The 16567-nt window shown below is 39.4% G+C and overlaps 1 long non-coding RNA gene across 6 annotated transcripts in view; it reads left to right on the top strand.

The window, feature by feature from the left end:
- Positions 1-16567, top strand: part of LOC140624521 (uncharacterized) — a 67710-nt gene that overhangs the window by 18952 nt on the left and 32191 nt on the right. For 4 of the 6 annotated variants that reach the window (XR_012023994.1, XR_012023993.1, XR_012023996.1 and 1 more), the window contains exons 2-4: positions 5469-5639; positions 6711-8344; positions 8440-8558. This is a non-coding gene — a long non-coding RNA (uncharacterized lncRNA). The remainder of the gene's footprint in view (positions 1-5468; positions 5640-6710; positions 8345-8439; positions 8559-16567) is intronic. The other 2 variants (XR_012023995.1, XR_012023997.1) reach the window with 2 other exon arrangements.

The raw sequence follows: 16567 nt of genomic DNA, 5'->3' as shown, positions 1-16567 counted from the left end.
AACCTAATTGATGGTGCAACGAAGGAAATTAATTAGTGACATCTCAGATTGACTTATGAGACTAATAGAAAATTAAACAACCAATCGGTTTTGCTCAGTGTTATTTCCAGGAGGAAATATTTAGAGTGTGGAGGCCGAGAAAACTAAGGCCACTCCACCTCAAGTCTAGCGTTAGCACAAGTACAGCCATCTCAGGCCCCCGTGAATAAGAGCTGAACTTTATAGGAAAAACCGCAGAACACCCTTGACAGAGAGTCCCATAACAGAATGAGAACAGAGCTTAATGCCCTTGACAGAAAATCCCATATCAGAATGAAAACAGAGCTCAGAACGCCCTTGACAGAGACAGAAAGTCCCGTATTGGAATGAAAACGGAGCTTAAGAAATTCCTCCCCCTCTTCTAAAAATCCCCTAGGCCAGCCCATAAAAACCCACCTGTAACCCCCCTTGGGGTCCAAGTCCCTGCTCCGCTGTGTCGGGTGCACTTGGTTGGACCCAAGCTCGAGCTTGTTAATAAACCCTCGTGTGTTTGCATCGGTGTCAGCTCCTCGGTGGTTTCTAGGATTCGCAATCTCGGGCACAACAGAGAAATCAATTACAGAGAGAATTTTGATTTTGACAGAGGTATATTCATTCACGGTATGCAAGGTCTTATAATCTGGAATAATATATGTGTATATATGCACACACGTTTTGATGTGTAGACACCTCCCACCATTTTATTTAGAACGATATGCTGTGTGTGTATATGTGTACGTGTACATGTTTGTGTTTATCCACACACACAGACATACGCACACACTACTTATTATTTCTGCAGGATCGTTCATAGTTACTCAAATGTTGGTGAAGTGTTTATTAGTATTTTTTTCTAGAAAAGGAAGAGAAGGGATCCCGGGTGGCTCAGCGGTTTAGCGCTGCCTTCAGCCCAGGGCCTGATGCTGGAAACCCGGGATCGAGTCCCATGTCGGGCTCCCTGCATGGAGCCTGCTTCTCCCTCTGCCTGTGTCTCTGCCTCTCTCTCTCTCTCAATGTCTATAATAAATAAATAAATAAATAAATAAATAAATAAATAAATAAATAAATAAAAAATTGAAAAGGAAGAGAAGGAAGAAGCTCTCTAGACATTCTGTTAGTTCCTTCTCCGGAGAGTTCCCACGTGGACCCTTCCTCTGTTAGTTTGCGTGTCTCTCGTCAGTAGTAGTGGTCTATACCTCGTGCTCCAGGGAGCGCACCCGTACTTATTACCCAGTGGACACCCGTACCCTTTTAGTCAGCTTTAGAAAAATTGTACATTGGTCCGTCTTCCAAGAAGTGCTTTCTATGAAAGAGTATTCTTGGGTTAGTGGTTCTGTTGATATTTTTCTTCCACTGGTGTTAATACCTGTCCGCGCCCCAAGTCACTACGTACTCCCACATACTCATCTATAATTCTTTCTTTATCTACATATGATTAACTGGTTAACATATTTCGTTCCAGTCCTTAGTATAGTAAGTATCTTGGATCCACGAGCTCTTTTTTTTTTTTTGTAACTTTTGGCAAATCGCTCAGAAACGTGCCTCGGTATCTTCCTTTGTAGCACGATCGGACAGTGTGCTTCACAGGATTGTGATACGGGTGGTTTTGGCCGACACGAACACTGGCATCAGTTCACGGTGCGTCGTGGTCATTCAGTGGTCAGCCAGTATCGAGTAGGTCACAGAAGCTGACGTCCAAGACTTTGTCATGAATTGCTAGGTTTTCGGCGTTGGCATCCCTGGCGTTGACCGCATGAGGACCTGTCGGGCCTGCCAACTCAGGGACTTGCCTGTCTGCCCCGACGGCTGCCTCCAGCACCACTGGTGTAATCAGGCCTCTGACCTTTCCCATGGGCGACTCTGGTATCTCTGAGGTGCTCACGTGCCTCTGGGCCCTGCTCGCCGGCCGCTGCCTCCTTGCCAATACGCTTTATTGGAAAGCACACGTGCGTGTGGACCAAGACCCTCCAGGTTTTCGATGGCTTTTCCTAATAGTAGACTTCGGTGTTCTAGGCACAGCTCACAGAGGCTTCGGTGGTCTTATTTTGGACGTGATTAAAAATAAGGCCCTCTGCTGTCTCCGAGATCTCCACAAGTGCAAAAAGGAAAGAAAATAGTTTCATTGCTGGGGAAGCATCCAGGCAGGCCGCACCGCACGCCCGACGCCGGCCGCTAGAGCCCGTGAGGACGGAGCTCCCGCCTTCCTAAAGCCAGGCCCGGACCGTCCCCGCCTACGGGCAGCCCGTTGTTTCAGTCACAGCAAGACGGAGCTGGTGTCTCTAAGACGAGCAGGAAGCTCCCCTTGTGTCCAGATGTCTAGAAACAGGGACACGGGCCTCAACCTTCCCTGAGGTTCACGTTTCAAAAAGATGGTGCCAAGGACGCCAAGGAAGGTCCCCGAGATGCAAAACCAGCAAGAGGCCTACTAGGCTTCTAAAAGATTTCCGTACATCTCAAAGAGACAGAGGAAGCATTTGCAATTACAAGGAAGGGCTTTAAGAAAAGGGAGAGGGAAGCTGCTCTTCTTCACATTTGGTGCTGGGGAAAATTTGAATTTTTTAACGATTCATTACTACTCTTGACTCTTGTCACAGTTTGTGGCATTGGCTTATGTTTCTGGAAATTCCTTAGGCCTCCCTGGAGCACACGCATTTGTGCCAGGCTCCCCCATCCCCTGACACTTCCACAACTTTACCAATGTAATGTTTCCCCTAAGATGTCCAGCCTTTCTTTGTCTTTCTGGAAAACATCTAGGCATTCTTCAAGGATCAGAACAAATGCCACTTTCTTTTATACCTTTGTAAAGATCAAAATCGCTGTATCTTGTGGCAAATATATATAAAAAACTAAAAATATACTGTTTACCAAGTAAAGATATATCACAACATCCCTAATAGCATATTTCTTATGAGAGAGGATTCGGATAGATTTATATGGAATAATTCTGGACGCATGATGATCAAATAGGACAGATGTGAATAAGTGCATGAGAAATACGTACATTTTACTGCCTTTTTTTTTTTTTTTTAATTTGGACCTAGCCAAGCAGGAAGTGAAGCTGCAGAATGGGAAAATAATACACACATAGGTTACTTGTCAACACAGTACAAAATCCCCATGATTTGGAGGAGGAGAGAGAATCATGACTGTGTACACCAGCTGCGAGCACAGGACCACACGCAGCTGCTCCTGGTCCCCATGTTGTCCTTCAGCTGTCCCACTTCTGGGGCTTCATAAACACAGTAAGATAAATGAGGTAGGGATTTGAGGTTTCCCAATTTTTAGTGAGTCATTATAAAACTTGCCTCTACAACATATTTATAAATTATGATAAATGTGCTGGCAATTCACTTTGCAATATAATCAGCCACATTTCAGGCAAGAGGTGTACGTAGGCCTGTATATCTGACTTTGAGATTCTCGGTGGTTGTTTTTTTTTTTTTTTTTTTTTTTTTTTTTTTTTTTAAGATTCTCAGTTTTTGTTTGAAAGTGATTAGTCATCCTATTCTTCAACTCTAACTAGCATCATGTCTAAAGCAGGAAGATAAGAAACCTTTCATTAAGTTTCCTAAGGGTAAGATTTCATTGTTTTGCTTATATATTGAAGTTTGCAACAATCTACAAGGGCCCTAAATAGTTTGTTTTTATCTCTATGGATATTTTTAGGCATTAGTAGCCAAATATCAGATAACGTATGAATGCTAAGTATTTTTTTTCTGCCAAACAAAACAAATACTTCATTTTATTTTATTATTTTATTTTGTTTTTTTAAGATTTTATTTATGTAAAAAAATATTTTATTTATTTATTCATGAGAGACACAGAGAGAGAGAGAGAGAGAGAGAGGCAGAGACACAGGCAGAGGGAGAAGCAGGCTCCATGCAGGGAGCCCGACGTGGGACTCGATCCCAAGACTCACCCGGGCTGCCCAAATACTTCATTTTAAAATTATTATTCTTTTTTTAGAACATTGAAACAACTCAAAGTATGATAGTGAAAATCGATAATATTTCAATGATAGGACTCAGAATAACCACATTGGAATTAATTACAGAAAATCACAAACCATTTTTTTAGTGATTTGAGATTGTGACCCAGTAGCACAGAGAAGAGAGAAATAGTGTGGAACTAGACACAAAGGCCTGGATATCTGAAGAGATGTAATGGGAGCCCAGGGAGGGTATTCCGGCCTGACCCCAAGCCGGGCGCCCGCACTGAGGAGCTGCTTGTCTGTGAGTGCGCTGAATTTCATTCTTGGGGGGTATGTGCTTTCCCGTCTGAGAAAAATTGGTCTCCAGCAGTTGTAGAGAACTGAAGTGAGATCATATGTACTAAATGGTATCTCAACGCCTGGAATGCCTCAGGATCTTAACCAACCTTATTTCTGTTTTCTCCCCTTTCTGAACCTTCTGCTAGGAATAGACCTAATGTTGTGTGCCCTAGCAACTATGCAAGGTGGGTTTATTGATGAAAAGAACAAGTAACTTGGGGTGCCTGGCTGGCTCAGTTGGTGGAATATCTGACTCTTGATCTTGGGGTCGTGAGTTCAAGCCCCACGTTGGGTGTACAGATTACTTTAAAAAAAGATAAAAGAGCAAATAACTAATATGAACGACTCCTATCTTGTTAATTGGCAAAGCTCCACTTACTTCCTTTATGTATAAGATGTATTTTTTTTTTCAAATCTAAGCTCTGACATTGGTGAAGTCATATTACATCTATACAGTTAGAGTAAAATATAAAGAAGTTAATTGTGCCTAACTTAGAGAATTACTGTGAAGATCAAATGAACTAATATATGTTAAAAAAAAAAAAAAAGAACCAACCCTAAAACATAGTAGGCACTCATACGTGATACTTTTGATTGGGCTGCGCTTGTGGCCGATTTTGACAAAATTAATGATGATGATGAAGTTATCTTTATATTTTAACACTGAATAGAGCATATTTCAAGCTTATTTTTTAATGTATTAATGCTTGTAGGGGAGAAAAAGCAATCGATGATGTACACCACACGTTTATTAGAATGTTTTAATGGTTTGTCTCTGGATCCTATCTTCCTTTTTTATCTTACTGTGAATATAAGCAACCACCCTTTCACTAGGTAGGTCAGAGCTTGTCAGGGGCACAGCTGGTCTGAATACTGCCACTTAGGAGCAGCCATCTCAGTTACAACACTACATGATGAAGAAAACCAAGTGAGTGTTGGCAAAACCGCTCCCGTTTAACGGAGCGTCAGGAGGATGCTGTTTAGGCGTCGTCCTGATGCTGGTTCCTTCCACTGGAACCAACCGAGTGTGCGTCATGTCACCCCCTCCGCTTCGCTTCTCTCCTCCTCTCTCCTGTACCTTTCATCATGTCATGAGATGTGTCTCCATAGAAACAAAAAGCATTTTTCTTAAAAGACAAGAGGTGACTGATTCCTGCCTAATCCTATCCTTATTCTTCAGAGACGACTGTATTTTATTGCAAGTGAAAAAGCCTTCAGCAGCGGTCTGTGTTCTGCAATTAAGACCAGGGCAGGCGACTCTTGCAGGAAGGCTGAGCCAGCAGCAGCGAGGAGCCGTTTCGGGAACCTCCTAGAGGGTCTGCGGCCATAGAACATGAAGGGATGCCTCCTAGTAAGCTGAATCCCGGGGGGAAAATATACTGTATTCCATCCACATGTGAAAGGCCAGAAAAGCCCCTGAGGAGCATATGAAGTATTTGGTCTTCTTCGTAGCAAATACCTAGCAAGAAAATGACACCGTGTAATATCTCTGTTGCCCGCAGGCTGATGCTCTGTATCAGATCTTACTTGATTAAGATTGACTTTTAAGATTAATAAAAATGCTGATAATCGCTAATAGTTTCTGTGCACTTAGTGCAGAAACTGTGTGGATCAGGGGCCATCTCTGAAATGCATGAAGCTTTTGCATATTTCTGTTTTCACGTATTTCTTAAATAAGCTTCTATGGTTTATAATCATAATGTAAAATATTATATCGATTCGTCTGTATCCTTTCAAAAGCATCATACAAACATCATCAGTGACCTCTCATAGCCTGTACCCCAGTATTTAGGGCTTTCTATCTTTTTTATAAGCAGTTGCTTGTTTTCTGCTTTCCTTTATTGCCCCTTAAAAATGTCTGCACAGGTGTGTGGCATTGTGGCATCTGTATTTTGCAGCAGTGGGAAGTTTAAAACACCCTATTTGAAATAAATCTACAAAAACAATAGCACTTCATGCAGTTATCAAAAACTTCACAAATTGGTACATTAGACTCTTAGGGTTTTGAGAAGATTGTGAATGCTTTTGGGAGTAGAGAAGTAATGCGTGTGTGTGTGTGTGTGTGTGTGCGCCATGCATGTTCGTATATATAGTGTGTGTGTGTGCTTGATGCAGGTGATGTTCCTCTGGGTTTCTGCAACATGATTTATTTCAGTCAAAATTAGAAGGAAAATACAAAAGGGAAGTTTTTGGTTTCTTCCAGTAGAATTGTTATTCTGTTTTCTTTGGTAAAGTGGGTTGTGTTGAAGTGAGGTGATCATATGTATACTTGCTTTTTTATTTTTTAAGGAATCTCAAAAATACGGTTAATTCATGTTTTAAAATCAAAGGTTGAAAATTAAAAATGACCCAAGAGAATAAATGGTTGTAAGGCGGGTGAAAAGACAGAAATTGCTACAATCTCCCTTTCTTGGTTCAACAGCGGATCCTTAAACTTTAGCTGGAAATGTAGACGGAAATACCAGACTTTATTACAGCAGGTTGAAGACATGGGACTGATTCTGCCCGACGTCGTGCTCATGGAGGTAGTGGCCGCAGGACCCTGAAATGAAAGCCCCAACCCTCGGTGCTGCTTCCCCTTCTCCCGGCTCAGACCCAGCTCCGGCGGTGATCCCTCGGCCCGGGGGCTCCGAGTAGTGCTGCGGCATGGCATGTGGGTGACTGCGTGGCAGGGTGGCAGCCAGCCGAGTGCCTGCCTGCACTGATGCCCCTGGCACCCCAGGTCGCTGCTCCCCCGGTTCTCAGCGGGCCCCGACCTCAGGTTCTCGCTCCTGTGCAATGCCTTGTGCCTCAGTGCGGGTACTCGCCGGCCACTCAACCAGTCCTGAGAGTGAACTACCTGCCAATACCGGATTCTCCCAGGTGGTTGCACGCTTATGTGATGGGCAGATATTAATGACACAACTTAAATAAGTATGAGAGTAAAAGCAGGTTGTAATAAAGACGAGCTTTTCGTTTAGACAGTTTTGCCATCTGGAACACTGGAAAGTTGGAGTTTGGAGAAGGTGCCAATGTTTTTAAGAGTAGAAAATGGTAACAACACACAACTTATAAACTAGATAATGTAATATTTGCAGGGAATAAAAAAGTATGGGAGATAATATTGTCAGAAAAGGATAGCAACAAATTCAAAATGACTGAAGGGCATTTAAGAGCCATAAATTGGCAATAACATCTTTCTTGACATGGGAGATATTCAGAAATTGGTATACATAGTTATAAATGTAAATGAATAAATATAAAGGTTATAATTGGAAGCAAATAATACATAATATCAAGACAATTTAAATGTTATCTTAAAACATAATATAATATTTAAGAATTATAAAGCCATCAAAAAATGCAGACTAAACTCTTTCATGAAGGGATGGAAATTCAAGCTAATTGGATAAGGGTAGACAGATATAACTTACGTTTTTATTTTATTTTTATTTTACCTTATTTTTCTAAAGCTGTTATTTATTTATGAGAAGCACAGAGAGAGAGAGGCAGAGACACAGGCAGAGGAAGAAGCAGGCTCCATGTAGGGAGCCTGACGTGGGACTCGATCCCAGGACCCTGGGTCACACCCAGGGCTGAAGGTGGAGCTAAACCGCTGAGCCACCCGGGCTGCCCATAACTTATATTTTTAGATGTGAAATTTAAACTCTAAAGAAATAGAGCTAAACAAAAAATTTGATATGCTATTCTAGGAAAACATTTTCATACACCTCTTCTAAAGCGATGCATATTTATTTAATATTCAATTTTAACTTTGGCCAATATTTATATTTTTATGAAAATAATCCTTTGGTTAATGATGATGTAGCTTAAAATTAATCTATTTTCTGTGTACATCTGCTTTAATCCTTTAAAAAATAACAGTGTTTACTGTTAGGCCAAGAAGGGATGCTGCATATTTAATGGAGCAATTCATAGCAGGCACAAAATGAAGATAGAATATTGAGCTTTCTTCCAGAAGTAAAAATACCTTGAAGAATAATTCTGACTCACAAAGAAATCAGACATTCAAAATCATATCACGATTGTCTCCAGAGTGAGTGCCTTAAAAAACCAGTAAGTTTAGTTCATGCTTTTTAAATTTAAAAACTACTTTTTGCAAATTCTTCTTTCTCTTGCTACAAATTGAATCTTTTATTTCATTGGCACAGTCTAGTCAAAAGCTTAAAGCAATTACACACAGATGTGAAATCCAACGACCTCTAATTAGCCTCACTTCAAGCCGTGCCCTTGACAAAGAGCCCCATCTACTCAGGAAAAGAATGATGGGGTAAGCAGCTGCTCAGTAAGTATTTGTTGAATGAGTCATTTTAATACCTGTGTCATTTCTCAACACTGAACACAGTTTGATTCTATTCTGCTGAATGTTACATTGTGGAGATGGATCTTTTTTTTTTTTTTAAAGATTTTATTTATTTATTCATGAGAGACACACACAGAGAGAAACAGAGAGGCAGAGACACAGGCAGAGGGAGAAGCAGGCTCCATGCAGGGAGCCTGACGCGGGACTCGATCCCGGGACTCCAGGATCACGCCCTGGGCTGAAGGCAGGCGCCAAACCACTGCGCCACCCAGGGATCCCCGTGTGGAGATGGATCTTACTGCTATCTTTATAGGAAATATGAACAAAATATCATATACAGTTATTAATTTATATTTAATTAGAAATATGTTGGAATATATAGAAACCAAATCTAAGACCTCTGGGTTCCTACTTAAATATAGGATTAGAAAATATATCTTATTAAATTGATAGTATCTAAAGCCAGTTCCTCTGCTTGGTCACTACATCCTGTCCTTTTTCCTGATAAAGAATTTTGATCCTATAATTATTGTCTCTCATGTCATAAATTTCCCCTTCTCTATTGGATTATCCCCAATAACATATAAACAAGATATTATTCATTTCCTCTTAAAAAAACAATAAACAAACACTGTTGGGTTTTGTTGCTTCTCTCTGCAGCAAGGCGCTTCAGAAGAATTCTTGGGGCGTTTGGTTGGCTCATTCAGTAGAGCGTGCGACTCGTGATCTTGATTTGGAGTTACCAGTTTGAACCCCATGTTGGGGGTAGAGATTACTTAAAAAAAAAAAAAAAAAGGGGATTTCCTACATCGTCAGTGTCTAACAAGGCTCCTCCCATTTCTCTCTCCAGACACCCAAAAGAGTCCCTCCACAGCCCTGGTGAAACTACTCTTGAACTCTATATTGCAAATGGTTGATTATCTCACCTCATTAGTTTACTGTGTAATTTACTGTGTGCATTATCTTGTTATAGTTTCTTCACTTGGTTCCTGAAAACCACATTTTATTGCTTTTATTCCCACTTCACTAGGAGGCACTTTTTTTTTTTTTCACTTGTATCTTATTGATTCTTCCTCTTTCCCTGAAACTCTTAAGGTTGGAGTGATCCACGCAGCAGTCTTTGGTCCTTTTCTGTGCTGCCTACACTCTCTCCTTTGTGATTTCATTTACTCTCCTAATACTGTATAAACATCTGTAGGTCAACTAATTTTCATTTGTATCTGTCGTCTAGACCATTTTCTCCAGCTCCGGTCTCATGTCTCAGGTGCCTTCTTGATAAAGTTGATGGGAAACACAGCTTGCGTGCAACCAAAGGCTTCTGGTACCTCTCTATGCTAAGCTTGTTCCTTCTACAGATCGCCCCTTCTCCGTGGTGACATCTTTATCCTAGATGTGTCTTAAGACAAAAATCTTAGTGTTATTCTTTTTTTTTTTAAGATTTTATTTATTTATTCATGAGAGACACACAGAGAAAGAAGCAGAGATGGGGCAGAGGGAGAAGCAGGCTCCTTACGGGGAGCCCGATGCAGGACTCAATCCCAGGACCCTGGGGTCACAACTTGAGCCAAAGGCAGATGCTCAACCACTGAGCCACCCTGACGTCCCCTTTAGTGTTATTCTTGACTCCCCCCGCCTTTTTTTTAATCATACCATTCAGTCTGTCATGAAATCCTATTTGCTTTCCCTTCAAAATACACCTACCATCGGACCTCTTTTCACTATCTCCACTTTGTTCAAGCTACTCATCATCTCTTCTTTGAATTACTTTATTACCTTCGCCACTGGTCTTCCCAGTTGGCCTCCCCTATTTTGTGTTATCAGCACAACACTTTAAAGTGTGATTTTGTCACAATATGTATCATGTGATGTTATTCCCTCTGCTTGAAAGTGTCCTGTCAAGCAGAGGAAGTAAGCGCCCCGTTCCCGCCACTGCAGATGTTGAAGGCCTGCACGCCCTTATGGAGTTGGTCTCTTGTTTCCTCTCTCGCCCGCTCCTCCAGACGTAGTGGCCTTTTTCTTCAGATACACCAAGATAACAGGCATACTACTACCTAAGTGCCCTTCGTGCAATAGTTTCTTCTGAGTGGAGCTCTCTTCTTTTTGAATCTGTATGATTTACTGTCTCGTACTGAAGTCGTTGTTCAAACATCACCCTCTCACTGATGCTCACTCTGACCACGCTATACAAAATTGTTTACCCGGCACCCCTCTGGCACGACCCAGTTTGCTTGCCTTTTTCCGATGGAACTTATTACCACCCAATGTACTTTATTTATTATGTTTACAAAGTGAAAATCAGTCACTCTTGGGGTGGGTGGGCACAGTGGGTTAACCGTGAGCTGCTCTTGGTTTGGGCTCAGATCGTGATCTCAGGGTCGTAGAATCGAACCCTGAGTCAGACTGCACTCACTGTGGTGTCTGCTGTAGATTCTCTCTTCCACCCCCCCCGTGTCCCTCCCCCTGCGTGTGTGTGCGCTTTTTCCCTAAAACAAACAAATCTTAAAAAAATAAAGTCAGTTATCCCTAGCTAACAAGTTAATTACCAAAAAAGCAGGAATCTGTGTCTGTTTTGTTTCCTCTTGAATCCTAAGTGCTTAGAGCAGTGCCTGGAGCATACTGTACACTCAATAAATACTTGTTGACTAGATAATGTCAAATCACTTCACTTTGTATTGTAAAGAAGTAAAAAAAAAATCATCACATGCATTCAATGGTTATTTAACATTATTTGGATATTGTTAAATGACTATCCAGGGTGCATCATAATAAATGTACCTTTATTTAGCCTACAGTACTCTCTCTTGTTCACACTGTTGTCATGGAATACAAAAGCTTAGACTGAAAATACTTGAAATTTTGGTTTGGTACCACTTATAAAGAGATTATAGCAAGTCTAGTAACTATAACCAGCTCCTTTAGCACTTAAGGAAACCTCTGGCTTCCACTTATAGAGATTTAGATGATCAAGAATCTAGCCCTGGGTCACCTACAGGATAACTGCATAACCCTGGGCAAAGTACCTTAGAGTGCACGTCTTCTGCTTTTGAAGCAGAGGAAATACTTGCTCTATAATATTTATAAGATGGTTAGAAATATCAAGAGATTATATAAGGGAAGAAGTATAAACATGTTCTATGATGTAATAAATTATTCTATTTTTTTAAAGATTTAATTTATTTATTCATGATAGAGAGAGAGAGAGAGGCAGAGACACAGGCAGAGGGAGAAGCAGGCTCCATGCAGGGAGCCCGATGTGGGACTCAAGCCCAGGTCTCCAGGATCAGGCCCTGGGCTGAAGACAGCGCTAAACCGCTGAGCCACCCAGGGATCCCCTAATAAATTATTCTAATTACAAAAACTACACATTTCAGTTTTTGATTGTCTTTTAAAGATTTATTTTATTCACGAGACACAGAGAGAGAGACAGAGACACAGGCAGAGGGAGAAGCAGGCTCCCTGCGGGGAGCCGGACATGGGACTCGATTCCGGGACCTGGGGTCACGACCTGAGCCGAGGGCAGATGCTCAACCGCTGAGCCATCCGGGTGCCCCATTGGTTCATACGGATATACTGACAGGCTTATGTAAATTCAGATGTGTTCTGTAGCATGAAACAGTAATGAACTGTGAAGACTTTAATGTTTTAGAAATGTTTAGAATCATTTTCAAGTATACTGTATATATTTTTAAATCCCATTGTAACTTTCTTAATAATTGTTTAATTTGGAAATTCCATTCTCAGTGGATAATTACCCAAAACTAGAAGAGAAATGAAGTAGATCTTTATATTTATTCCAAATGTGTTTATAACACAAACTGAAAGGAGTTTCTTTTACTGATACTATAGTAATGGAAAGAACAAACTTCAATGCAAATTAGTTTCTAGTAGATTATCAAATGTTTTAGATTATAAATTAAAATGTCAAGATTCATGATATATAAATAATATCTATATAGTAATAATGTATACTTATATATTTCATAGTATGTATTTATAAAGTATAGTTATAAATAATCTAGAATTCATTCAAAATTCAAGATTTAATTTTAGTATGATTTCCTGTAACAGTTTCTCAGGTCCTTGCAATTTATAAAACCTTTTCATATATGTTATCTTCTTACATTCTTACAACTGCTGATAAATGGGATCATATTAATCCCATTAAAAAATTTTCTTTAAAGATTTTATTTATATATTCATGAGAGACACACAGAGAGGCAGAGACGCAGGCCGAGGGAGTAGAGGGCTCCTCACAGGGAGCTCGATATGGGACTCAATCCACAGACCTGGGATCACACCCTGAGCCACCCAGGCATCCCATATTAATCCCATTTTATGGAAGAATATTTTAGTGACATCTCACAATATCCACATTTATTATATCTTTATATACTGTATCTATATCATGGTTCAATACTGTTTGCATTCTTCCTTATTTTATAAAATGTGTATGTGTTTTTGCCTGTGTGTATCTTGAACCTGTAATTTGGAAAACTTACATATGCATAGCATATACATAAAAATAATTGATAATTACCAGGACTAAAATTCTTAGCCTAACATGATAAAATCATCAAAACAGCTTTTTTCCTATTTTTAAAAATTGGAATGTATAAGCCAGGGTGGATTATATTAAGAAAATAGGTAAAATAATTAAATGGAAATAAATGATAAGCTATGACATTTTTAAAAAGTCAAAATACGATGATATGGTGAAAAGAATGCATAATTTTCACCAGATCAATTGGAATGTCAGTGGTTACTATGATCATGAGCAAGTTACACTATTTCTGGAAGTCTTGACTTCCTCATGCCCAAAGTGGGAAAAATAATATTTACTTTATATGCCCTTATATTTTTTGAAGGAACACATGACAGCCCTAAGTAAATAAATGGGTGTAAATCCTATATAACAGTGTAGTATCAAAAATATGATTGCAATGATATCTTAGTAACTACTAACCTAGTTATGTATGTACATTCAGATATACATGGCTAATTGTTACTGTAACAATTAGTTTCAAATAATAATGCTTTTCTCTTTTAAGTTTTTTTAAAAAAGCTCATTCACATTTAATATTTTAATCCCCGGGAAGATCCTGGGAGCAACATACTATCATTGTCACATGTAACCAAATACACGCTTTAAATAAGCATTGTGTTTTATATATCATCTTAGATTAAAAAGAAAGTTAAAAATGAAAAATGAGCACAGCTTAAGGACATAGCAGAGAATATCTTTTCTCATCATTTGGTAAATTTAAGGTATAATTAATCAGCATTTCTTATTAGTCAGGTAAGAATAAAAATCATCTCAGGGATTTTATGCCAAAGGTCTTAAGACACTCTGCATTCACCTCAGTCTGTTCTACTGCTCTCTTAAAGGGTGTGCTAAGATAATAAGACTTGAAGTAGAAACTACAAAATGTTGTGTTATAGTAGGCATGAAAACAAGTCCCTCTTGTACATCTCTATCAGAGGTGACCAGGTATATTGTCAATGAGCAGGAATATTTGAAAGGAATCTTTTTTTCTGAGTAGTAGGTTTAATAGTGGGCTTAAAATATTCAGTAAATTATGTTGTAAACAGACTCGTCCTCATCCAGGCTTTGTTGTTCCTTTTATGGAGCATCGACTGAGTAGACTTAGCCTAATTCTTAAGGGTCCTAGGATATCCGCGTTGGCCAGTGTGCACTGGCTTCAACTTAGTCACCAGCTGCATCAGCCCCTAACAAGACAGTCAGCCTGTCCCTTGAAGTTTGGAAGTCAGGCATCCACTTTTCCTATTTATGAAAGTCCTAGATGGCATCTTCTGCCAATATAAAGCGATTTCATTTCATTTATATAGAAAATCTGTTGCTTAATGTAACCTCCTTTATTAATGGTCTTAGCTGGATCTGGAGACTTGCTGCAGCATCTACAGGCAGCACTTGCTACTTCACCTTGCACTTTTACGTTATAGGGACGGTTTCTTTCCTTAAACCTCAGGCACCTACCTCTGTTAGCTTCAAACTTCTTTCGGCTGCTTCATTTCTCTCAGCCTTCATAGAATTGAAGAGGGTCAGGGCCTTGCTCTGGATTAGGCTTTGGCTCAAGGGAATGTCATGGCTGATTTGATCTTCTATCCAGGCCACTGGAGCTTTTGTCCTTATAAGCAATAATATGTTTCACTTTCTTATCAGGTGTGTGTTCACTGGGGTAGCACTTTTGATTTCCTGTGAGAACTTTTCCTTTATATTTACAACTTGCCTCACTCATGCAAGAGGCCTAACTTTTGACCTACCTTGGCTTTTGACATGCCTTCTTCACTAGGCTGGATCATTTCTGGCTTTTGATTTAAAGTGAGAGATGTACAGTTATGCACTTGAACACTTAAAGGCCATTGTAAAGCCGTTAACTGGCCTGATTTCAATATTGTTGTGTCTTGAGGAATAGAGAGGCTGGAGGAGGAAGACAGAGATGGGGGAATGGCTGGATACTGGAGCACTCTGAATACACACGGTATTTTATTTATTAAGTTCACAATCTAATATGGGTACAATTCTTGACACCCTGAACAATTGCAATAGTAACAATCAAAAATCACTGATCACAGATCATTATAACAAATGTAAGGATAATGAAAAAGTTTGAAATATTGTGAGAATTACCAAACTGTGAAAAACGTAAGCGAGCAAATGCTTTTGAAAAAATGATTCCAATAGACTTGCTCAATGTAGGGTTGCCACAAACCTTCAGTCAGTGAGAAATGCAGTGTCCGAGAAGTATAGTAGAGTGGGGTGCAATAACGTGAGGTATGCTCATTCAAAATTCAGGTACTATGACTGCAGACCTTGTTCTTGTAACAAGTGTGTCATGCTACCTAAATAATCACTGCATCCGCCATCATGTCATTATTGCTGTGATGATGGTCACTCCCTATTACTCCAAAAGCTTAGGCAACAGGTATGCGTACGTAGCAGCCTATAGGTAAGGCAATATTTACACATTTCAGTGAAATTCTTAGGTAAGAATTTGAAAGAAAATACAGTTTGTTATGTATATTGAAAGTGTTATATAATTGAAATAGGGCTGTAATAGTTCTAAGAAAGATTCTCATTTCATATTATTAAATATAATTTGAAATATAGTAGCATTTGTTAAATACATATAGCTAGTTGTGGCTAAAAAATGATTCAAATGAACTTAATTTTACTCTGAATAACTTTGGTTAAGATATATTTTTACAGGGGTGTCTGGGTGGCTCAGTCCTTAAGCATCTGCCTTGGGCTCAGGATATGATCCCGGTGTCCTGGGGTCAAGCCCTCTCTGGGGTGGGGAGATCCTGCTTCTCTCTCTCCCTCTGCTACCCCCCTGCTTGTGCTTGCCCCCCCTTCTGTCAAATAAATAAGTAAAATCTTCAAGAAAAAGGGATATATTTTTACAAATCTTATTTTGCCACTTTCACATGTTACTGAAATAGAAAAATGTATTACACATAAAACTGTACCGAAAACAAATACTTGGTGATTATTAAATCATTAAATAAATAGATGTGTTCTGCACATAAGTGAAAACTGAGCCTTTGTGCTTTGAAATGCAATTCTTTCACTTTGCTTAACTAACATGAACCATAAAGCGAAAAATGTATACACCAGTGAAGTAATTTTCACAACTATCAAAGATTTAAATGAACAATTTCCATAGTGTATTTAATTTTATTTTAATGTGTTTACAGAGGTTTTCCTTTCTCCATTGCATGTAACTTTCCTGCTTTAATAAATCCCTATTTCTTTTTCCTTTTGAACAGGAAAATTCTCTTACACTTCTATACTGCATTCCTATTGTATGTTTAAATTTTTTTTTTAAATCAACATCATTTTTTTTTTTTCAAAAACCTTAATTATACTGTGTTAATAAAGGTCCCTGACCTTTGGATTTGTATCCAATCAGGATAAGAAATATAGGAAGAAAACAGGGTTGACATAGTAGACTACA

Source organism: Canis lupus, chromosome 34, assembly GCF_048164855.1.
Source record: "Canis lupus baileyi chromosome 34, mCanLup2.hap1, whole genome shotgun sequence".
NCBI lineage: Eukaryota > Metazoa > Chordata > Mammalia > Carnivora > Canidae > Canis > Canis lupus.
Note: the sequence above shows the minus strand (reverse complement) of the source record. Positions and strands in the feature narration are given on the sequence as shown.